This window comes from Triticum dicoccoides, chromosome 4A (assembly GCF_002162155.2).
Source record: "Triticum dicoccoides isolate Atlit2015 ecotype Zavitan chromosome 4A, WEW_v2.0, whole genome shotgun sequence".
In the NCBI taxonomy this organism is placed as follows: domain Eukaryota; kingdom Viridiplantae; phylum Streptophyta; class Magnoliopsida; order Poales; family Poaceae; genus Triticum; species Triticum dicoccoides.
The window spans coordinates 520,675,354-520,697,287 of NC_041386.1; the positions used below are offsets into that span (position 1 = coordinate 520,675,354).

At 49.1% G+C, this 21,934-nt stretch overlaps 1 long non-coding RNA gene across 9 annotated transcripts; it reads right to left on the reverse strand.

Annotated features, from left to right (window-relative positions):
- Positions 1–4,489: 4,489 nt before the first annotated feature.
- On the reverse strand, positions 4,490–11,576 carry LOC119286510. Of its 9 annotated transcripts, XR_005140498.1 has the most exons (6): positions 11,103–11,576; positions 10,362–11,040; positions 8,159–10,035; positions 5,831–6,826; positions 5,643–5,705; positions 4,490–5,538 (listed from the first exon to the last, which is right to left on the reverse strand). It is a non-coding gene; the product is annotated as an uncharacterized LOC119286510 (long non-coding RNA). The 9 variants fall into 9 exon arrangements; XR_005140494.1 differs by having other exon boundaries at positions 5,643–6,826; XR_005140499.1 differs by lacking the exon at positions 4,490–5,538 and having other exon boundaries at positions 5,599–6,826; positions 10,362–10,752; positions 10,858–11,040.
- Between the last annotated feature and the right edge of the window lie 10,358 nt (positions 11,577–21,934).

Genomic DNA, 21,934 nt, shown 5'->3' on the forward strand with positions numbered 1-21,934 from the left:
TCGGAGATAATGTAGAATTATTCTGCAAAGCATAAAGGAATGTTTGATAAGAGTTTTTCAAAGAAAGACCTCGGTGAAGCTGCTTACATATTGAGCATCAAGATCTATAGAGATGGATCAAGACGCTTGATAAGTTTTTCAATGAGTACATACCTTGACAAGATTTTGAAGTAGTTCAAAATGGAATAGTCAAAGAAGGAGTTCTTGCCTGTGTTACAAGGTGTGAAGTTGAGTAAGACTCAAAACCCGACCACGGCAGAAGATAGAGAGAGAATGAAAGTCATTCCCTATGCCTCAGCCATAGGTTCTATAAAGTATGCCATGCTGTGTACCAGACCTATTGTATACCCTGCCCTGAGTTTGGCAAGGGAGTACAATAGTGATCTAGGAGTAGATCACTGGACATTGGTCAAAATTATCCTTAGTGGAATAAGGATATGTTTCTCGATTATGGAGGTGACAAAAGGTTCGTCATAAAGGGTTACGTCGATGCAAGTTTTGACACTGATCCAGATGACTCAAAGTCTCAATCTGGATACATATAGAAAGTGGGAGCAATTAGCTAGAGTAGCTTAGTGCAGAGCATTGTTGACATAGAAATTTGCAAAATACTTAAGGATCTGAATGTGGCAGACCCGTTGACTAAACTTCTCTCACAAGCAAAACATGATCACACCCTAGTACTCTTTGGGCGTTAATCACATAGCGATGTGAACTAGCTAGATTATTGAATCTAATAAACCCTTTGGGTGTTGGTCACATGACGATGTGAACTATTGATCTTAAATCGCATGGCGATGTGAACTAGATTATTGACTCTAGTGCAAGTGGGAGACTGAAGGAAATATGCCCTAGGGGCAATAACAAAGTTATTATTTATTTCCTTATTTCATGATAAATGTTTATTATTCATGCTAGAATTGTATTAACCGGAAACATAATACATGTGTGAATACATAGACAAACAGAGTGTCACTAGTATGCCTCTACTTGACTAACTCGTTGATCAAAGATGGTTATGTTTCCTAGCCATAGACATGAGTTGTCATTTGATTAACGGGATCACATCATTAGGAGAATGATGTGATGGACAAGACCCATTCCATTAGCTTAGCACTTGATCGTTTAGTTTGTTGCTATTGCTTTCTTCATAACTTATACATGTTCCTATGACTATGAGATTATGCAACTCCCGTTTACCGGAGGAACACTTTGTGTGCTACCAAACGTCACAACGTAACTGAGTGATTATAAAGGTGCTCTACAGGTGTCTCCGAAGGTACTTGTTGGGTTGGCGTATTTTGAGATTAGGATTTGTCACTCCCATTGTCGGAGAGGTATCTCTGGGCCCTTTCGGTAATGCACATCACTTAAGCCTTGCAAGCATTACAACTAAAAAGTTAGTTGCGGGATGATGTATTACGGAACGAGTAAAAGAGACTTGCCGGTAACGAGATTGAACTAGGTATTGATATACCGACGATCGAATCTCAGGCAAGTAACATACCGATGACAAAGGGAACAACGTATGTTGTTATGCGGTCTGACCGATAAAGATCTTCGTAGAATATGTGGGAGCCAATATGAGCATCCAAGTTCCGCTATTGGTTATTGACCGGAGACGTGTCTCGGTCATGTCTACATAGTTCTCGAACCCGTAGGGTCCGCACGCTTAAGGTTTCGATGACAGTTATATTATGAGTTTATGAGTTTTGATGTACCGAAGGAGTTCGGAGTCCCGGATGAGATCGGGGACATGACGAGGAGTCTCGAAATGGTCAAGACGTAAAGATCGATATATTGGACGACTATATTCGGACATCGGAAAGGTTCCTAGTGATTCGGGTATTTTTCGGAGTACCAGAGAGTTACGGGAATTCGTCGGGGAGTGTATGGGCCTTATTGGGCCATACGGGAATAGAGGAGAGAGGCCAAAAGAAAGGAGGCGCGCGCCCCCCCTCTGGTCCGAATTGGACAAGGGGTGCAGCCCACTTTTCCTTGTTCCTCTCCCCCTCTTTCCTTCTCTCCTACCCCAATAAGGGACGGAGGAGTCCTACTCCCGGTGGGAGTGCCTCCTACTCCCGGTGGGAGTAGGACTCCCCCCTTGGTGCGCCCTCCTCCTAGGCCGGCCGCCTCCCCCCTTGCTCCTTTATATACGGGGGCAGGGGGACACCCCATGGACACAACAATTGATCATTGATCTCTTAGCCGTGTGCGGTGTCCCCCTCCACCATAGTTCTCGATAATATTGTAGTGGTGCTTAGGCGAAGCCCTGTGACAGTAGAACATCAAGATCGTCACCACGCTGTCGTGCTGACGGAACTCTTCCCCGACATTCTGCTGGATCGGTGTCCGGGGATCGTCATCGAGCTGAACGTGTGCTAGAACTCGGAGGTGCCATAGTTTCGGTGCTTGATCGGTCGGGCCGTGAAGACGTACGACTACATCAATCGCGTTGTGCTAACGCTTTCGCTTTCGGTCTACGAGGGTACGTAGACAACACTCTCCCCTCTCGTTGCTATGCATCATCATGATCTTGCCTGTGTGTAGGATTTTTTTTAAAATTACTATGTTCCCCAACAACTTCATCTAAATCGATTCCATCTATACCTAGTAATAAAGCAAGATGCGTTTTGCCAAAATTTTCATCTGTTCACCGTCGAAATTTATTTTTCTATCCGAGGTGGTACTAAATTTTTGTCTGTCTGTCTGTTTTTTATATTACAATCCAGATTTTCGACTTGGGCCGCAGACCCTGTGGCCCAGCCAAGCCAGCCCACTTATTTGCTCGCTCATGAAGATGCAAAAACTCTATTTGTCGCCCTACGCGGTAGATAGTCAGAGATTCACACAGGGACCCCAAATCTGTGCAAGCATGTTTCGTTTTTTCTTCCAAATTTATTTTTATTTTCACTTATTTTGTAATAATTTTTTTTAATCAGCATTTTATTTTTGTAAAATTTTTGAAAAATATTACAATTAAATATTGTGTTCCCGTTTTTAAAAATGTTTGGAAAAATATATTTTTCTCTCGTTCTGATTTTCTTTCGAAATTTAGGACATATTTTTTTTGTATTTTCGAAAATTGTTCGGGATTCCCAAAAAATACATTTTAAAAAATATTCAAAATTCAAATTTTTTTTCTTGTTTTAGTAAAATGTTCCGAAATTCAATAATGTCCGTGTTTAAAAACACATTTTATAACATTGTTCTGAATGTTCAAAACATGTTCCATTTTCAAAAGTCGGTAGAACTTCAAAAAATGATTGTGTTGTTATCAAAGATTCATGTCTTCAGAAAATGATGTTGCTTCAAATTTTGTTCATGTTTTTCCAAAATGGGTGGAATATTATAAATATTGTTTGTAATATCAAAATGTTATATTTTCCAAAAATATTTGGCAATTCATATTTAAAAAATCAAAAAAAAATCTAATGTTGCAGTATGTTCTTTAATATTCGCGTCGGCCATTGGTTAGCAGTAGGCATTTGTTGCCATGGCCAACAACATCTGGTCGAGTCTTTAAGGTCATGTGTTCGATTGTTCAACTAGTCGTTTTTTGGATTATTACTCGTGCCTTGCAAACACAGATCATATCAGTGCCTGGCAGTAGCTGGCCCAAATGCGATCGGCTGTGCCTTCCATGCGCTATTTGACACAACTAGCATCATATAGTAGCTCCCACACAGCTGCCCCAAGAAAAAGCAAAAATATACGTATAGATTTTGTTTCACCCATTCCACACGTAGTTTCCCATTTTTATTTATTTATCCCCAACTGGGCCTACGATGCATTTCTTTTTCTATCACACTAACAAGCAGCAAAAAATTAAGGGCGCGAGGGGATTGAACTATGAACCTTCCCTATTGTACCGACGGACAAAGCCAACTCAACTAGCTTGCAATTATGATAGGAACAATCTCACCTTGGAATTTTATACTACATCACACAAGTTTTTATATGTCCCTAAGTCGTTAAATAAGAAGGTTGTGTGAGAATATGAAAGTTGTCTCGAGAATCATGTGCAGAACGCGACACTCCACAAATTATTGCCAGAGGTAACTTGCACGTGCCAATAAAAGACAATATGCTTGTTGGCTATAATCTATAATTGCAAAAAATTGTGGGCATGTGCTAATAAAAGATAATATGTTGGTTTTGCGCAAAAATAGCCAAAAAGAATAAACCCTATTAATGAAGGGACATTCATGTCTGGTTATGTGCCAATTATGCCAGTCAAACAAAATAAAATTTATGCGCTGCAGGAGGTGACAATGGGCAGGAGCTAACCGACGACACCCAACCGACACGGCCATGCACTATTGCCGACTATCTCCTCCCATTATTGACGGCCGCCGCACATGTCGTTTCAGAGACACAAGATTGAACTACCATCGCCGATGATGGCAAGGAGGATAAGCGACAATATAGATCAGGCGATGTGTTCACATAGAGGACGTGGAAGAGTGTGTGTGGGGATATGAGGAATGCTGAGATATTATTTTTCTCCCGTTGCAACGCACGGCCATATTTCCTAGTGTATACATGCGCCGCCTGAGAGGAAGTTGGGGCGGTACCGGGTGGGATGCGCCTCTTTCACTTTCCTATATATGTCATGTACTGTCCTTCTACTATGTACTGGTCAGGCCAGGGTAGGACACACTCATCTGGCAGTCGTTTTTGTCAGCTCCATGACATGTGAACTCATTAGCACACTACATTTGTATGAACATGCGATGACACATACATTACCAGGTATAAAATGAGGCGTTTAATGTATTCTAGCAAACATCTAGCTCTATTAAGCCACCATTAAGCAAACATTACTACCATGAAAAAATGTAACTACAGGATGTTGAGCTACTTCAACTGCATTGGTGAATCCATAATGTAAAGCCTCAGAAATCTGTGACAAAAATAACTAATTGTTAAAACTTTGAGAGTTGTGATTTTTATCTTAGCGGATAGAGAAAAACACAATTAACAATTGGAAAGAGCATAGTGCATTCGGTGCATCATTTTATGTTTACACAATATACACGATGATCAATCGAGTACCATATGTTACAAGAACTAAAGCCTATAACACAATTCAAATTTGAAAATTGCAGAAACTATGAGAAGTAGATGGAACTGCAAATAGTTTATAAAAAAATGAAAACATAAGTACAAAGAAGGAAGCTTTGAATTATCTACAAGCAGTGTTTCTCCTTCGCCTGAATAAATTAGGACATGGCTGGTAATCTTGATGTACAGACATTAATTTATTTAATTGAAATGCCATAGTGATAGATTCTCTCATTGTTTTCAGCTAAGAAAACAGCCAATACATCTTCTCCAATGTATGAGTGGGATCATTATCATGGAAAGAAGGCTATTATAGCAGGGACACATAGGTAATTTTGAACCAAGATAAGTCACAAGATGAAGCTAAGAAGGAGACCTGACTTAGCCATGCAAATCACTCAGAAAACAATTGCTCAAGGGTATGGTGGTGTCAGCAGCTACGCGTGCAATCAGAGCATACAAGGCCAATTGCTCATCACATTGTGCACCAAGAAGTACTTCATTAGTATAAATGAAGGAGCCACGAAGTGGAGGGTGCTCTGAATAGGAAATATTTATTAAAAATTTCAACATACTTGAAACAGAAACACGAAAGTATTCAGCATCATCATTATCCTCAAATGCAGAATCAACAGCAACTATGTAAAAGAAAAGAAGCGCAGTCAGTATGTAGCACAACATGAGAACAACAGATGAAACACTCTATAAGCATAATTATCAATGTCTTCGAGGGCAGGGCAACTTCAAATGAAAAGGTTTGTACCCTTCAAATGTGACTCCACGATGATCTTAAACAAACTTGAACCTGCAAGTGCTCCATCAGCTGACATAGGACTTTTATCAGCACAAGCTTGCTGTGTATAAACATGATTGAAATGAATCATAATTAATAGTTATAGTCGATAGAATGACAAAATGAGTTATATTGACCAACCTAAGTACCTAGTCTTGTTACGTCTATTGGACAGTGTGCAATTAAAATCATCTGATAGTTTTCTAACCATTTCCAATCCAATGACTTGGATACAACACAAAGACTGATATTTTAGGTTCTTCTTCTTACATCCTTTAAGAATATTTAAGAGATTTATTTTATTGCAGCAAGTGCATTGTTTATATGCCGGACAGATCTCATACATTGCATTCAAGGGTTTGATAAAGCTTGCTTAGCACAGAAATCAGGTTGTGTGGTTGCCATCCTTTCAGATGATCTACTTTGCCAGTAAGTTCATCTAGCTTAGTTACAATTACCTTGGTTTTTTATCATCAGCAACTGGACATACAGTGTTCCACACATGCATGCGCCAAACATAATGCAAGGCATATCACCCCTGAATATATTCAATTAATGAACTACTTATACTCTATCAGGACCTCTGTCTCCCATTATACTGCTGTAGTGCCCATTGGTCTGCGCCTCATTGCAAGATTAACAAGCCCTGATATGCCGATCGGATGTTTCCATGGAAAATAGGTAAAAGAATTGAGTATGGCCAAAAGCTTAAGAACGCGGGATATTTATAAGTTGAGATAAATGCTGCAGAAGTGAGAGGGGCCATACCAGGGAGACAACATGAGCGCACCGCCTTGTTCATCGCTAAGCCGAGGTGCAACACCATCCAGATTCCATCAAAAATTGTGTTTGGCATATCATGTGGTGAACAAACTATAAGAGGTGAAGGCACCGATCCATCAGAAGCGTGCATCGAGTAGATCTGCGCCTTCTCGATGCGCCTTCTAGTGCATAGTAAGAGCATTTCTAGACGTAGAAAAGAAACATATAACTATTATTTCAGTAAAGAAGTTCATCGTACATGTTTTTCATACCACAAAAACTCACAAGCAGGCACAAAAAGACATCTCTTTTGTTTCCTAAAACTCCACAACTAATCGGTTCATGCACAATCCACCTGTTCTCTAATTGTACTGAGATAATGACATTCTGTCCTAATCAGTAATCACCACCATTCTATTCTCCAATTGAACTGACATAATGACATTCTCCCAATCTTCTCTAATCGGAAATCGTGAGGCACAAAGCCGACGACGAGAGGGACGCGAGAGAGATGCATGAGGCAAAATAGCACATGCCCTTGCAAATCTTAATTACAAACAACATAACAGAGACAAGTGAACCACATGGATGACTCCAAGAAGTAGACACACATTTGTTCATGACCACACAAAAAGCCACATGTTATAAAGAAACTGTATATGCAATAAACTCAGTACTCCTTGGACAACAAGCATGAGTCATATCAGACTAATATGCATACATGTGGTTTGCATTACAGTACACTAAATGTGCATAACCAAACCAACTTAAAAAAAAATTCACGAGCATGGGTTCAAAAATGCTACAAAATGGTGCAAATTTGGCAGCCACCCAAGGTACTGTCAAAAACAGGAAAAATCTACAACCTAAACTACTAATAAAATGATAAGGAGGAAAAGAAAAGCACACCTAGAGGGATCACATGAAAGTATGGTCAAAGTCAAACTGATTAAACATCATCACGTGTGCTTTATAAAGATCGGCATTAAACAAAAAGAAAAAGAGAATTTTCTTTAGCAAACTGAAGTTGATTCTGTGTCAGCTTACAACTAGCACAACATCACTTTTCAGCTCTGAAGGTAAAAGAAAATACTACCAAAAAGGGAGTACATGTAGTGGCCAACAACTCTCATAGAGCTATGTTTCATCTTTCATGTCATCTACTTAATGTTCTCAGTTTTGCAAAAAAATATGTAACATTATCTATTAAACAAGGAAATAGATGACAGTGGACTTGCTGACAAATATACACAGGGAACTGGATTTTCATAAACTCAGATTGATGGAGTTAACAGAACACAAGATATACACAGGTAACAACTGGATTGTTGAACACAAAGTATTGTGTGATCACCTTTCTATCAATGAAGGTTATGCGACATGTAATACAAGAAAGGAAGACCCTATAAGCTTCTAAAGATGCCATGTTATATCAGCGAAGTCACTTAATATAGAAACAAATTAATAACTACCAAGGACATCGAGGCATGATATACCAAGGTTGCAAGAAAAGTGAGGGTTCAGCTCAAGACATACATCTAAAGATGGTTTGGATGAGGTGCAGAACAACAACTTCAACCATGTTTTGTCGACTGTTTCCTGTGCCCTCCTTGTCTTCCCTTCCATCCTGTCATTTATAAGAGTGTAGCTGCCAAACAAGAGGCATGTATAATCCTTGTTATAGCTAGGAGGCAGGACATTTGAACCATCTAAAATCCTCCTCTCATAAATCTGAGCATTTGGAAACAAGCTAATACAAGGATTCATGTGATACTGTATATTCAGCAAATGTTTATCGAATTTCAGTGTAACTAATCTACCAAAAAAGACTTGTACCAAAGCCAACCTCTTTGCATACCTAAAGGTAAATAATGAAAGGTAAGAACTACGATTATCATGAATAGATCTAGCTTTTTTCCCAAATGAAAGGCCAAGAACTAAGATTACTACGATTATCATGGACATATCTCCCAAAAAACACTTGTACCAAATCTAGCTTCTTTTTTAGCCAGTTGAACTTAGATACAAATGGATGAGCTGGACATGGCGAATCACATCACATCTCTAATACATAATATTGTAATAACACAAAATCAATGGTTTGGCTTAATAACATTTTGAGCCCTTTGTGATGACCTAAATGTTGTTTCAATCACGCAACTGATTACAATCTATCTAGCTTTTGTAGCTGAAGGACAGAGTCGTGGCTGAGGGTGTGCCTCTTCATTCCCTTCGCTAGGCCCTGCAGTAAGGGTTGGATTGAACATACAACACACATGAATCCGCAACAAAGAGAGACATCACGGCGACGTCCGGTCGATCGATCTGTTGAGGAGGGTGGATGTCGATGGCGACGTGATGGCCACGGATCTAGCAGGAGAAGCGCCTCCTCCTCTCGCCCAATTGCGTCCCCGCTAGGTAGTGTCCACCCCTTTTTACCCTCTCAGTTTTTCTCTCTCTCGCTAGCACAGTAAAAAACGATGAGGTGGAATGCGCAAGGAGGCGCTATTCTCCCGCACATTATTGTGTTGGATTTCTGTATTTGCAACAACGCATATCTTACCAGACCAATAGGTGCTATAAAATACAACATCGGGTCATAATGCATTTGCTTTGTGCATTTCCATTCACGGTCATGACATGAGTGTGCAACGCGTGCACACAATGAAAAACAATTATCTAACGAGCGAAATAGACATATTTTGTGTTTCTATTAGAAACTAAAACACATGACACACGCCTCTTACTCCTAAGGCGGAGGTGTGCGCTCTTGTATGTGCCTAGCCTGATTGCCATGAAAGAATTAAATATAGCAGTCCCATTACTTATTATGTAATATTTGCAAAGAGGAAGATGAACTTGTCAGGTAATCATTGTATAAACCAAACAATATTGTTTCTGTCAGCCAAACACAAACTGATAGGCTGAGCGGTGAAACCTCAGCCTAGCTCTTTATTTAATCTCCCAATCTTGCACATGGTTTATCAACTACTGATCAAAAAACAGTTTAAAAGGAAAAGAACTATCATGAGTCAACTACCAAACAAGCTAACTCTCAGGGTAGCAACACGGACATATTTATTGATGAAACTGTGTTCCGTCAAGCTGCAATCAACCACGAGGTCATCAACAGAAACCGCATATCCTTACAGAACTGGGGAAGGGGCGACTGTGTTCAGAAAAATAACAAGAAGAAAATTGGAGGAACCGAACAATTTATTATATACCTGAGAAGAATACCAAAAACCAAAATGGAGATTCATTACCTTTGATGTCAGTGCCCTCTAAATCACTACCAGGACACAATTGAAACAAGAGGGCCATGCAACATCTTTCCTTCAAACCCGATGATAATATCTTAAGTGAATTCTCTCTTGCAACTGTGATATGGTTCGTGTCCTTGCAACAGTCAACTGCATATATTTCAGAAAGATGGCAAACTTCAGTATAACCAAGACACTGATGAGTAACTTCAATTACAACACTAAAGGAAACCATCATGCGAGTGTAAACATCAGGACGAACTATCATATTATCGTATATATATTACATAGTTGTATTATGGCAAGAAGTTCTGCATGATAAAGTATATTTGGCACTCCTAATGAGTAACCGAGTTAAGTATATTTAGCAGTCCTAATTTCAACCACTAAACCAGAGTATATGACCATATGAATTACATCAAATGGAAAAGATCAGCGAGAGAATTCCCTCCATAACAAAGATCCGAAATGCGTACCAGCTACCAATGGCGATGTATAGAAGCTTCTGAGGACGAACCATGACAAAGTGCCTAACATAATATTGAGTAGCTTCCCTTCTCGACTCTTTCGATATGAGAAATTTTAGTTCATGTAGCTGGGTTTCACATTTAGGATGATATGATATTAGTGCAAGAACAGATTCATAACAAAACTTAAGACAAGCTATGAAGGGATCAAGAAAAGGTCCCTTCATAGCTTGTCTTAATTTTTGCAATTACAAAGGTGCCTGCAAGAGTTCTGCACATCATTGGAGAACCTGGACTTGAGTAAGCTACTTCAGAACATCAATCAAATGAAAATTGTGGGCTAAAATCATTGCAATCAGGAGAGACAACCCAGGTTTTTTCCTGTTACAATTCCCCCAGCCTGACGTGATATGACAGTGAAGGATCAAATAAGATGACTGCATATGTTGTGCAAGTAAATGGCAGTCCATAAGATTCTAATAACATTCTGAATTAAGATACCCACCTTTCTAGCTCGCAGTACAACAGGAGAGATCAGATTTTCAATTACTTGCAAAATTCAGATGTAGCACAAGTCACCAAGTCAGAGATCATTGTACCAATCTAACTGTAGAGGGTATGTGTCTTAGCTGCGAGGACCTAGGAGCAGTGCTCGGTGGCACCTTGCTCGGGCCGGTAATCTCAGGCGCTGCGAGGACGGAGGCGGTCAGTACAAATACCCAGACAAAGGGAGGGGGAGTGGGGGAGCACCTTGACGATCTCCATGGCATCCAGAGAAGAAGCTCCTCCTCGAGCACCTCCATCGCGGATCCGTCGAGAAGAGGGGATCGTCGACGAGCCGGACGAGCACCTCTCCAAGCGGCACGATGAAGATTTCCGTCGACGTCCTAGTCAACTTTGTCGCCTCGCCTCCAAATCGCCCAGATCGCGCACCACCGGCCACCGGCTCTCCAGATGGTGCCCGGCAGCCGCGCCGGGTTCGCGCTGCTCTGCCCGTGACGGCCATCGTGTCCGCCGCCGTCGGCCGCTGCTGCTTCTCCAGTGCGGACCACCGCAGCTCTCTGCCGGCCGCTGCTCCGACGAGCCAGACGGGTAGGAGATGAGGGCGAGTAGGCGGCGCGGGGGGCGGCGGCGGCGGCGCGGGGGAGATGAGGAGGCGGCATGTGCGGGAGGACGAGCTCCATTTCTCTCCCTCTCTTTTCCGCAATACGCGTACGGTGCCATGTAGGCAGGGGAGGCCCGTCCCGTCCGTCGCCGCTCCTCCTCGTTTCGACACGCGCCTCGGCCGGGGATGCGTGCGGTGTCATGTAGGCAGGCATGCAGCTGAGTTGGCGCAGTGGTGGAGCCTTCACAAAAATCTACATGCCGCCACGCTGGCGCTTGATGAGTTGGCCTGGGAGCTGCATGTTGCCACGCAGGTGCCCGCCCAGCTGGTTGGGCTGGCATCTGCATGTGAACGGCGGTGGAAGCTTGGTCGATGTGGGCTTGGCGATGGCCTTGCCGGCGTCTTTGGCGAGGGCCTTGCCGGGTGGCCCGGCAAGGGTCTCGCCGTGGCGTGTTGTCGTCCCTGGTAAGGATCTTGTCGGGGGTCTGGTGGCCTTCCTTGGCAAGGATCTTGCCGAGAATCATCGTCTTCTGATCTGATCTTGAATATGTCTTCATAAAGATCTATATGCCACCACAAGGGTGCCTTTCCGAGTCCTGGCCCCACGCTGATGATGGCACTGGGGGCCGTGGGCTCAAGAGTGGCTCGCTCTGTTGGTGTGGGGCGAGCTGCCCCGGCAAGAGTCTTGCCGGGGTCGTTGAGGCCACCCGGCAAGGGTCTTGCCGGGGGAACTTGCTTCGTCCCTCTGCTCTTTGTGGTCTTGGCCTTGGCGTTGCTTTGATTGCCTTGGGCTTCGATTTTACCTTGGCTCATCTCCCTCGTTCTGCTTGGTGTGGCCGTGGGCGCGGCTCTGACTGCTCGTGCACAGGAATAGGGGTACAAAGATGCGCCCCTATTTTTGTACACCAACAAGAGCCCCCTGGTCTGGGCCACACATAAGCGCGACGCGTTGTTGGGCCAGGCCCAAAACGGTGCGCGGGCAGGTGGGGTGGTTTTTACCGTGGTAAGATTCTTCGCGCGCTCCGCCTCCCATGACCCGCGCGCGAGGCGTGGCGTAGAAGGGTGTGCGTGACATGGGCGGCATGCGTGGGACGGTTTCCACACGCATGTGTCACATCGCAGTAAAGAGGCGGCTCGCGTCTTCCCCATAAAAAGAGGGAGGCGTGGAGGCGCGGCTCATTTACTAAGCGGAGTCGGGGTGCGGTCTTCAAGACGTCCACTCCTCACGATCACGGGGTGGGGAGAGGTTGCCTCACCCGTCCCCTTAGTTTTGCACGTCTACCACGCGTCCTTGTGGTGGCAAATGGTGGAGGCGAGAAACCGGGCCGCCGCTGGTTGGGCGGCGGGTCGGTCCTGATTCCCCGCGCCTTCGGTGTCTGGATTGGCCGAGCGGGACGGCCGAGTCTCAACCCCGTTCCTTTATAAAGAGGAGAAAGGGGGAAACGGCACCCCACATTATTCCATCTTCTATCTCTTTCTGCTTTTGCTCCTTCATCTCATCCGCCATGGAGAAAGGGAACCCTGGTCCTTCGACGGTGGCGACGAAGGTCGTCGCTCGACAACGCGTCCCTCCCCCTCCTGAACCCGTGGTGGTGCAACCGACCGCGAGGGGAAGGGGGAGGGGGCGAGGCCGGGGCAGAGGCCGTAGCGCTCGGGGAAGAGGAGGACGGGGCAGCGCGCCAGCCTCGCCCTGCCAATGATGCCCTTCCCGATGGAGGGCCACGTTGAAGACAAGCCTTGCGAGTTCTTCATCAGGCTCCGTCGGCCCCCCACGTCGTCGTCTTCGTCTTCTCACTCCGTTCTCTCGGGTGATGGAGTGTGCCCCGCCCCAGACCCTTAGGTTGCACATGAGGGGCTGCGGGAACGGGGGCACGTGGGTCGACGTCGACTTCCCGGCTCCTCGAGTTATGTATCTTCACCGTGGATGGAAGATGTTCGCCCGCATCCATAGCCTGACGGCGGGGCTCGTCCTCTACTTCAAGTTAATGGAGGACGACCTGCTCTCCGTCAAGGTCTTCGGAGACTTGGGAACTCGTTTGAAATGTTGTGTGGAGAGCTCCTCTGATGGAGATTCTGACGATGGAAGCTCGTCCTCGAGCGACGGCGATGAGGAGGACAACGGGGCGGACAGCAGGGACGAGTCTGACTAGGCGTCGGACGCCCCGCGCCTGGGCAGGTGCGGCAGCAGCATCTGCACCTGGACGCTCCTTCGGCAGAAGCTGTCCGGGGGCAGGGCCAGCTCCTTGAACCTTGCGGGGCTGTCTCCTTGGGCGGCTGGCGTCTAGAGGCTGTGGAAAAGGAAGAGGGCGGGCGGCAAGGCCGTCAACTCGGAGTACGCGGGCACCGACGCCTTCATCGCGTATTTCCGGTCCTGCCGCCTCGTCTTCCAGCTCCTTTTCCGGCACCGTCATCACCAGCCCGCCCGTGGGTGGCCACCGAGATGTTCTCTTGGTGCTTTCTGCTGCTCGTAGCTCGCCTAGGCGTCCCTTTTGCCCTTTCGCCTCCTTGACCTGCCTCCTAAGGAGAGGGACAAGAAAGGGATTACGGGCATCTTATCTCTTTTTTAGTTTGTAAGCCTGCGGGCCTTTGTTAAATTTAAAACTTGTAATCCCCTTGCTCATGTTTTTCATCTCGCACGAACTGTACCTATATGGGATCTTTTTAATGAAAAAAGGATGATTGCCGAGTTTTTCGTTCGTGGGTAAATCCCGTGACAAGGAGCGAATCCTTATTATTGTTTTAAGATAAACGTTTTTCGCCTGGCAACCGGCCTTGCCGCCCCCCACTCCACTCAACCGTTCTCACGCTCTTGGCGGTGGCAGGGATGAAGTGGGATTTAGGCTCCTCGTCCCACCCCCTTGCCGCCGCGGCTACGACCAAATCCGGACCTAGGGAATAATCCCTAGGTATAGGAAAAAGGGGAGCACGACAGCCTAGAGATAAAAACGAGGTTTCACATGCCCCAGTCCGGTTCCAAAATGCATGACAGAGGATAAAAGACTTATCTGGATCTGCAGCCCTTGGCAATCTCATCTTGCCATGGTTGGATCCTTGTGCTTGCAGCCCCCGGCAACTCTGGCTTGCCGGGGTCGGGGCGTCAGTCCGTTTCCTTCTTTCCGAGTAGCTCATCAGAAGTGCTCACGTGTCCTGCGAACCAAAGGAGGACAAAAAAGGAACAGACAGACGCACACTCGACCTCTAGGCTAGGGGTTAGTCGCCGCTAAGCTCTACCAACCCTGACCAAGGAAGAGACTCGACCTAGCATGCATGCTATAACTTAGGGCGCCAGCGCTTCATTTATTTATGCTTAGGGTCTACGCCTGGCTTTGTACAAAGGGTCACATGCCTTGTCGGCAAAGCTTGTACAAAAGGTGGCTTGCCAGGAGGCCCGGCAAGCCGCGCCTTATGGGTGAAACTTGTGAAGATGCTCGATGTTCTAGGAGTTGCTCACTGGGACGACATCTTCGGTCTCCAGGCGGACTGCGCCGGGCCTGGTGACTCGCATTACCCAATAAGGGTCTTCCCACTTCGGCGTCAACTTGTTGAAATTCTTGGCCGACTGAACGCGTCGAAGAACAAGGTCGCCTTCCTCGAGGCTTCGGGCATGAACCTTGCGGCTATGATAGTGGTGCAAGGCTTGCTGGTAGCGTACCGCTCTCACAGCCGCCCGAAGACGATCTTCCTCAAGGAGCATCGTCGCGTCATCTTGGCGCAACGGCTCTTGCTCAAGCTCATCATAAGAGAGCGCTCGAGGTGACCCGTATATGAGTTCCATGGGGAGAACTGCTTCTGCCCCGTATACCAGGGCAAAAGGTGTCTGGCCAGTGGCTCGATTTGGCGTTGTCCTGATCGACCAAAGAACCGCCGGCAACTCAACAATCCAGCGCCTTCCACTCTTGTGCAGCTTGTCAAGATCTTCGTTCTCAGGCCTCGCAACACTTCAGCATTTGCCCTCTCCGCTTGGCCGTTGCTCCGTGGATGTGCCACGGAAGAAAAACAGACCTTGCTGCCGAGGTCTTGGATGTAATGCATGAAGGTGTTGCTTGTGAACTGCGTGCCGTTGTCGGTGATGACTCTGTTTGGCACACCAAAACGGCAGACCAGTCCTTTGAAGAACTTGACAACTGAATGAGCAGTCACCTTCCTCATTGCTTCCACTTCCGGCCACTTTGTGAACTTGTCGATTGCAACGTACAAGTACTCAAAGCCCCCGACAGCGCGGGGGAAAGGGCCCAGTATATCGATCCCCCAGACCGAGAATGGCCAGGAGAGAGGGATTGTTTGAAGGGCTTGAGCCGGCTGATGAAGCTTCTTTTAATGGAACTGGCACGCTTCACACTTGGTTACTAGTGTCGTCGCATCCTGGAGGGCGGTGGGCCAGAAGAAACCTTGCCGGAATGCCTTCCCGGCAAGGGCCTTGACCCTATGCGGGAGCCACATATGCCTCCATGTATCTTCGCCAACAGCTCCAGTCCTTTCTCCCGGGGGATGCATTTGAGTTTCACACCGTTTGGCCTCCTCCGGTACAGGACGTCATCGACGAACTGGTACAGGGCGGACCGACGGGCTACTTTCTCTGCTTCTTCCTGCTCCTCAAGAAGCTCCCCTGTTTGGAGGAAGTGGACGGTATGCTGCGCCCATGACGGAGCCTGGGGCTCGACGGTAAGGACCAAAGGCATTTCTTACGCCATGAGAGCGACTGTCTCTATGGCCAGGGCTTGACGCCCTATCGGAGCCAGTCGCTCTTGTGCAGGCTCAGTGTCCACGGCAGCATCCTTGCCGGCGGCCCCAGGGGCTCGGTAGGAAAGTACTTGCCGGGACCTGATTTCCTCTGCTTGTTCTACCCCATTGATGGTTCGACAGATGGTTGAGTTAACCGCAGCAAAAAGGTACCTGGTTCCACAGGTAGCTTGAATGTGGCATGCTTTGACAGGTAATCGGCGATGTCATTCTCCGCTCGGGGGACGTGCTCCGCCTGGATACCGTCAAAGCGTTCCTCCAGCTTCCTCACCTCATCTGCGTAGGCTTCCATCAATGGGCTCTGATAATCCTTGTTGACCTGCCTGATAACGAGCTTCGAGTCGCCCCTGATGATGAGCTTCTTAAACCCGAGGTCTGCCGCGGTCCTGAGACCGACAAGAAATCCCTCGTACTCAGCGGTGTTGTTTGGTAGACATCTCCCTGGAGAAGTGCATCTGGATCACGTACTTGAGGTGTTCTCCGGTGGGTGTGACGAGTAGCACACCGGCATCGGCGCCTTGCAGCGAGAAGGCCCCATCAAAGTACATGATCCAGTCATGGTCTGCTTCCTTGCCGGGAAGAGTGGTCTCCTGGACTTCTTCGTCGGGCGTCGAGGTCCATTTTGCGATGAATTCCGCCAAGACTCTGCTCTGAATTGTCAAGGTACTTTCAAACTTCAAACCGAAACTTGACAGCTCCAAGGCCCATTCCACAATCCTTCCGGTTGTGTTCGGGTTGTGCAGTATCCGTTGCTATGGGAGGCGGGTGACGACAGTGATCTCGTGGGCCTAGAAGTAGTGATGCAGCTTCCTCGAGGCCATAAGGAGGCCAAAGAGCAATTTTTGCCGGAATACCTCGACCTAGTCCTCTGCAAGAGGGATCTGACAAAGTAAACCGGGTGCTGCATCATCTTCTTCTTTGGCACCACTTCACTCGACTGCGCGGGCATTGCCTTAGTGGCACCAGACTCTGCCGGGGGCCGTGCCTTGTCGGCACCAGGCCCTGCGAGGGGAATCTTTGGCTTGCCATCCGCTGGTTCTGCCGCCATTGCTGCCTCCTCGTCGACCTCCCTCTATGCCACCAGTGCGATGCTGACCACTTGATTCGTCGCCGCCAGATACAGCAACAACGGCTCTTGTGGTTTAGGCACAACCAGTATCGGCGTGGAGGAAAGGTATTTCTTCAGATCCTACAGTGCTGCCTCGTCTTCTAGTGTCCACTCTATTGGGCCTGTCTTCTTCAAGATTTTGAAGAAGGGAAGTGCGCGCCCGGCGGACTTGGAGATGAACCGGCTCATGGCGGCAACGTAGCCGGTGAGCCGACGCACATCCTTGATCCGCTTGGGCGCCTCGATCTGCTCAATAGCCTTGATCTTGTCTGGGCTTGCCTTGATCCCATGCTACGACACAAAGAATCCGAGAAGCTTGCCGGACGGAACGCCGAAGACGCACTTCTCAGGGTTCAGCTTGAGGTTGATCTTGCGTAGGTTAGCAAATGTCTCTTCCAGATCTTGCACAAGAGTTGGCCCGTCCTTGGTTTTGATCACTATGTCATCCATGTAGGCCTCCATATTTCTATGGAGCTGAGGTTCAAAATCAATTTGGACTGCTCTTGCAAACGTTGAGCTGGCACTCTTCAACCCGAAAGGCATCCTAAAAAGCAATACATACCACATGGGGTGATGAATGTCGTCTTCTCTTCATCCTCTCTTGTCATGAAGATTGGGTGGTAGCCTGAGTAGGCATCGAGGAATGATAACAGATCACACCCGGCCGTGAAGTCAACAATATGGTCGATGCACGGCAACGGGAAGGGGTCCTTAGGGCAAGCCGTGTTAATATCTGTGTAATCAATACACAACCTCCACTTCCCATTCGCCTTGCGCACCACTACTGGATTGGCTAACCACATCGGGTGAAGCACCCCTCTCACCAAACCTGCCGCTTCCAACTTCCTGATCTCCTCTGTGATGAACTCCTGCCTTTCCAAAGCCTGCTTTCTGACCTTCTGCTTGACGGGCCGCGCGTGGGGGCAGACAGCTAGGTGGTGCTCAATCACCTCCCTGGGAACACCGGGGATGTCAGACGCTTGCCATGCAAACACGTCGACATTTGCTTGCAGGAAGGTGACGAGCGCGCCTTCCTATTTTCTGATGAGGGTGGAGCCTATGATGAAGGCCCCTCCCATGCCATCCTCCCCGACGGGCACCTTCTTGGTCTGCGGTGGCTCGGCTCTGGATCTCTTGCTCTTGTCGGTAGAGTTCTCTGGCACGTCCTCAACGGTAGCACAACACTCCGAGGAGGTGCGCTTGCCGGAGTGGGTGCAAGAGGTCTTGCCGGGCTCCTTTTTCCCTCCCGGGCCGTCAGCGGCAGGAGCAGGTGCCTTGACGGTAGCTGCTGCAACTGCTTCCCAGTAGAGTTAGTCGGTGCAGATCAACGTGTCCTTCTTGTCGGAGGGGACGGAGATGATGGTCAACGGCCCGGGCATCTTCAGCATGTTGTAGGCGTAGTGTGACGTCGCCATAAACTTGGCCAATGTCGGGCGGCTGAGGATCCCGTTGTAGGGCAAGGGGATCTCGGCCACGTCGAACACGATCCTCTCCATCCTGTAGTTCAACTCTCCTCCAAATGCCACGGGAAGTGTGACCTTTCCCTTCGGCTGGCTCCTCCCCGGATTGACCCCTTGAAATGTGCCCGTTTCCTCGAGGTCTCCATCAGGGATTTGCAACCTTTTGATCATGGCAGGCGAGATCAGGTTCAGGCCGGCCCCGCCGTCAACCAACATCTTGTTCACCCTGAGCTTGCGTATTTTTGGCGAGACCAACAATGGAAAACACCCGACCGCGGTAGTGCGGTCTGGGTGGTCCTCGGCGTCAAAGATGAGGGGCATGCTGGACCACTTCAGCGGCTTCTGAGCGTCGAACGATGGCTCTGCTGCTGTAATCTCACGCGCCCACTGCTTGAGCCGGCGGTGAGAGGTATGCAGCGAGGCACCGCCATCGACGCACATGGCTTCCATAGCCTTCTGGAACCCTTGCTCACCAGATTTGTCGTCCTCGCCATGACCGTCGTCTTCTTGTTTCTTGTTGCGGCCCCGGGCGGGCCTCTCTTGCTGGTTGTCCTTTCCCGGGTGGCCTCCTTTGCCGCCACGCTTCTTGCCGGATCCCTCAGCACCGTCCTGGTATTTCTCCTTGTCCCGCCTTTCGTACTCAGCCTTTTGCTTCTCAGCAAGCAGCTCGACTTGTCGGCAGTTCTGGAGGTCGTGGCCCTTGGTGTGGTGGATCTTGCAGTATTGCTTGCCAGAGCTTCCTGGCTTGTCGGTAGCCGCCAGGGCCCGGCAGGCGGCGCACCCGGCAATCTCCTTGCCGGGGGCGTCTGCCTTGACCTTCTTGCCGGCACCGGTATTGTCAGATTCCTCAATGGCAGGCATGGCCTTGCCTTTGCGTTTCCTGTTGCGATGCTGGCTCGTCTTCGTCGGGGTGGCAGCGTCTTCATCAGTAGAGTCGGTTTCCGTGCCGGCGTCTTCGGGGGGGCACTTCCTTCCCGCTTCAGTCCAGGCGCACCTATCGGCTAGAACGTAGAGCTCGGCCACATCTTTAACCTTGGTCATCGCCAGCTCCTCGCGCATCTTGCAATTGCGTATGTTCTGGTGGAACATGCTAATCACAGCGGCGGGATGAACGTCGAGGATGTTGTACTGCACCCGGCTGAATCTTTGGATGTACTTGTGCAGGGTCTCCCCTTCCTTCTGGGGAATGATATGCAGATCACTGGCCTGGCCATGAGCTTGGTGGCCTCCTGTGAAGGCGCCAACGAACTCATGGCACAGATCTGACCAGGAAGAAATGGAATCTGCCGGCAAGTGCATCAACCAAGACATCACATTGGGCTTGAGCGCCAGCGGGAAATAGTTGGCAAGCACCTTGTCGTCGCGAGCCCTAGCGGCCTGCATCACGATGGTGTAGATGCTGAGGAACTCAGACGGATGGGTCTTGCCGATGTACTTCTCACCAACGTCGGGCTTGAATGTGCGGTGGGACGGTCACTGGAACTGCCTCAGCTCACGAGTAAAAGCCGGGCAGCCCACCTCGTAAGCTAGGCCGCCGTGGCCCCCCGATGCCGGGTGGTCCATAGGGGGTCCCGCTCGCTTGTCCGACTGGCAGCGTGTTTCACGCCGGTGCTCGAAGGTGGTTCAAGCGTCTTCATGAGCTCGCTCCCGAAGGACCTGGCGCTGGTCGCGGAGGGTCCGCGGATCGGACGACGCTATGGAGATGTTCTCACAAGCGTCGTCGCGACGGGCCGACGCCCGCGGCGGCCGGCGAGGAGGAGGGGAGTGTACCATGGCCGCAGCTCCCCCGGTCCTCCCAGCGCTAGCATGTAGTGGCTCGGTGGAGCGCTGGCCCGAGGGCCCTGCTGGTCGCAGATCGTCTTTGTTTGCGACATCGACGAGGCTCCGGATGGTGGCCCTCCGCTCGTCGAGCTTCTCCGCAGCAGGAGGTAAGTCGAGGAGCAGCTGTGCGCGTGCCAAAGCTTCCGCTGGCGTGGGCGGCGGCGACAACTGCGTGGATCGCAGCGTGCTTCGACTTCTAACTACGTTAGAAGGAGCTCCGTCACGACCCAGCGGATGCGCGCCATTTTCGCCAGCGCTTCGGCGAGCGTGCTGAACCCCCTCATCTTACCGATGACGCACAAGGCTCTTCCCACGGCGGTGCCCAGGGTCACCATCATGGTGACGCTGCTCGGCGCGCACACCATGGGAAGAATGCGCGGCGGTCGCCGTGTAGGTGTCCTGGAGGTCGCCGCGCCGCCCGGAGTCGGCACAACGACGCCCATGGAGGGCCCCGCGCCGCCTGCAGGGGGCCCGGCTCCATCCTTGGATCCGGCAACGTGTAGCCGGTCGTCTGGCGCGCGAACGATGCCGCTTGCCAGGCTCCGCCTGCCTGGGCGATGCTGGTGCTCGCGGGCCGCGGCCCAGGTCCTGTCTGCGACCGGTTCGCTGCTCGTCCGCACCGGCACGGGTCGTTCGGCTCCCAATGAATCGACCGCCGTGGCCGTCTTTTTCTTAGGGGCCATGGCAACGAAGAACTGCTAGGCTAACTACTAGACCAGATTCTCACAATTGCGTCCCCCTACCTGGCGCGCCAAGGATGTCGGTGTGGAATGACACCTATGGGATCACAAGAATCCCTACTACGGTTGCCGAGGCGCAGGGTTGCGAGGAGAGCAGGGCTAGTAGACAGCACAAGGATCGTTTGCCAAGGTTCGGGCTGCAAGGATGCGTAAAACCCTAGTCCTGCTTTGGTGGGTGTATTTCTGAGAGTTCTTGAGCTCTCGAACTAGCTGTGGTCAGCGTGTGGTTCCAAAGAGCCGAATCCCTCTCCTTGTCGCCTCGGGCCTCCTTTTATAGGAAAAAGGGGTTGCCACAGTGGCATACAGGAGGTGGAAAGGTCTACAGTGGCATGAGGTTATCCCTCGTATTACAAGACAAGGTGCATTTAATGCACCGCTTAGGTGTCCTCTTGCTTTATCGGGGACGGGGGCGAGGCCCGTCCCGTCCGTCGCCGCTCCTCCTCGTTTCGACACGCGCCTCGGACGGGGATGCGTGCGGTGCCATGTAGGCAGGCAGACAGCTGAGTTGGCGCAGTGGTGGAGCCTTCACAAAGATCTGCATGTGTAAGTGCATCTAGTGCCACCCCTAGTTGGTTTTGGAGTATTGACGACAAACCTGGTTGAGGGAC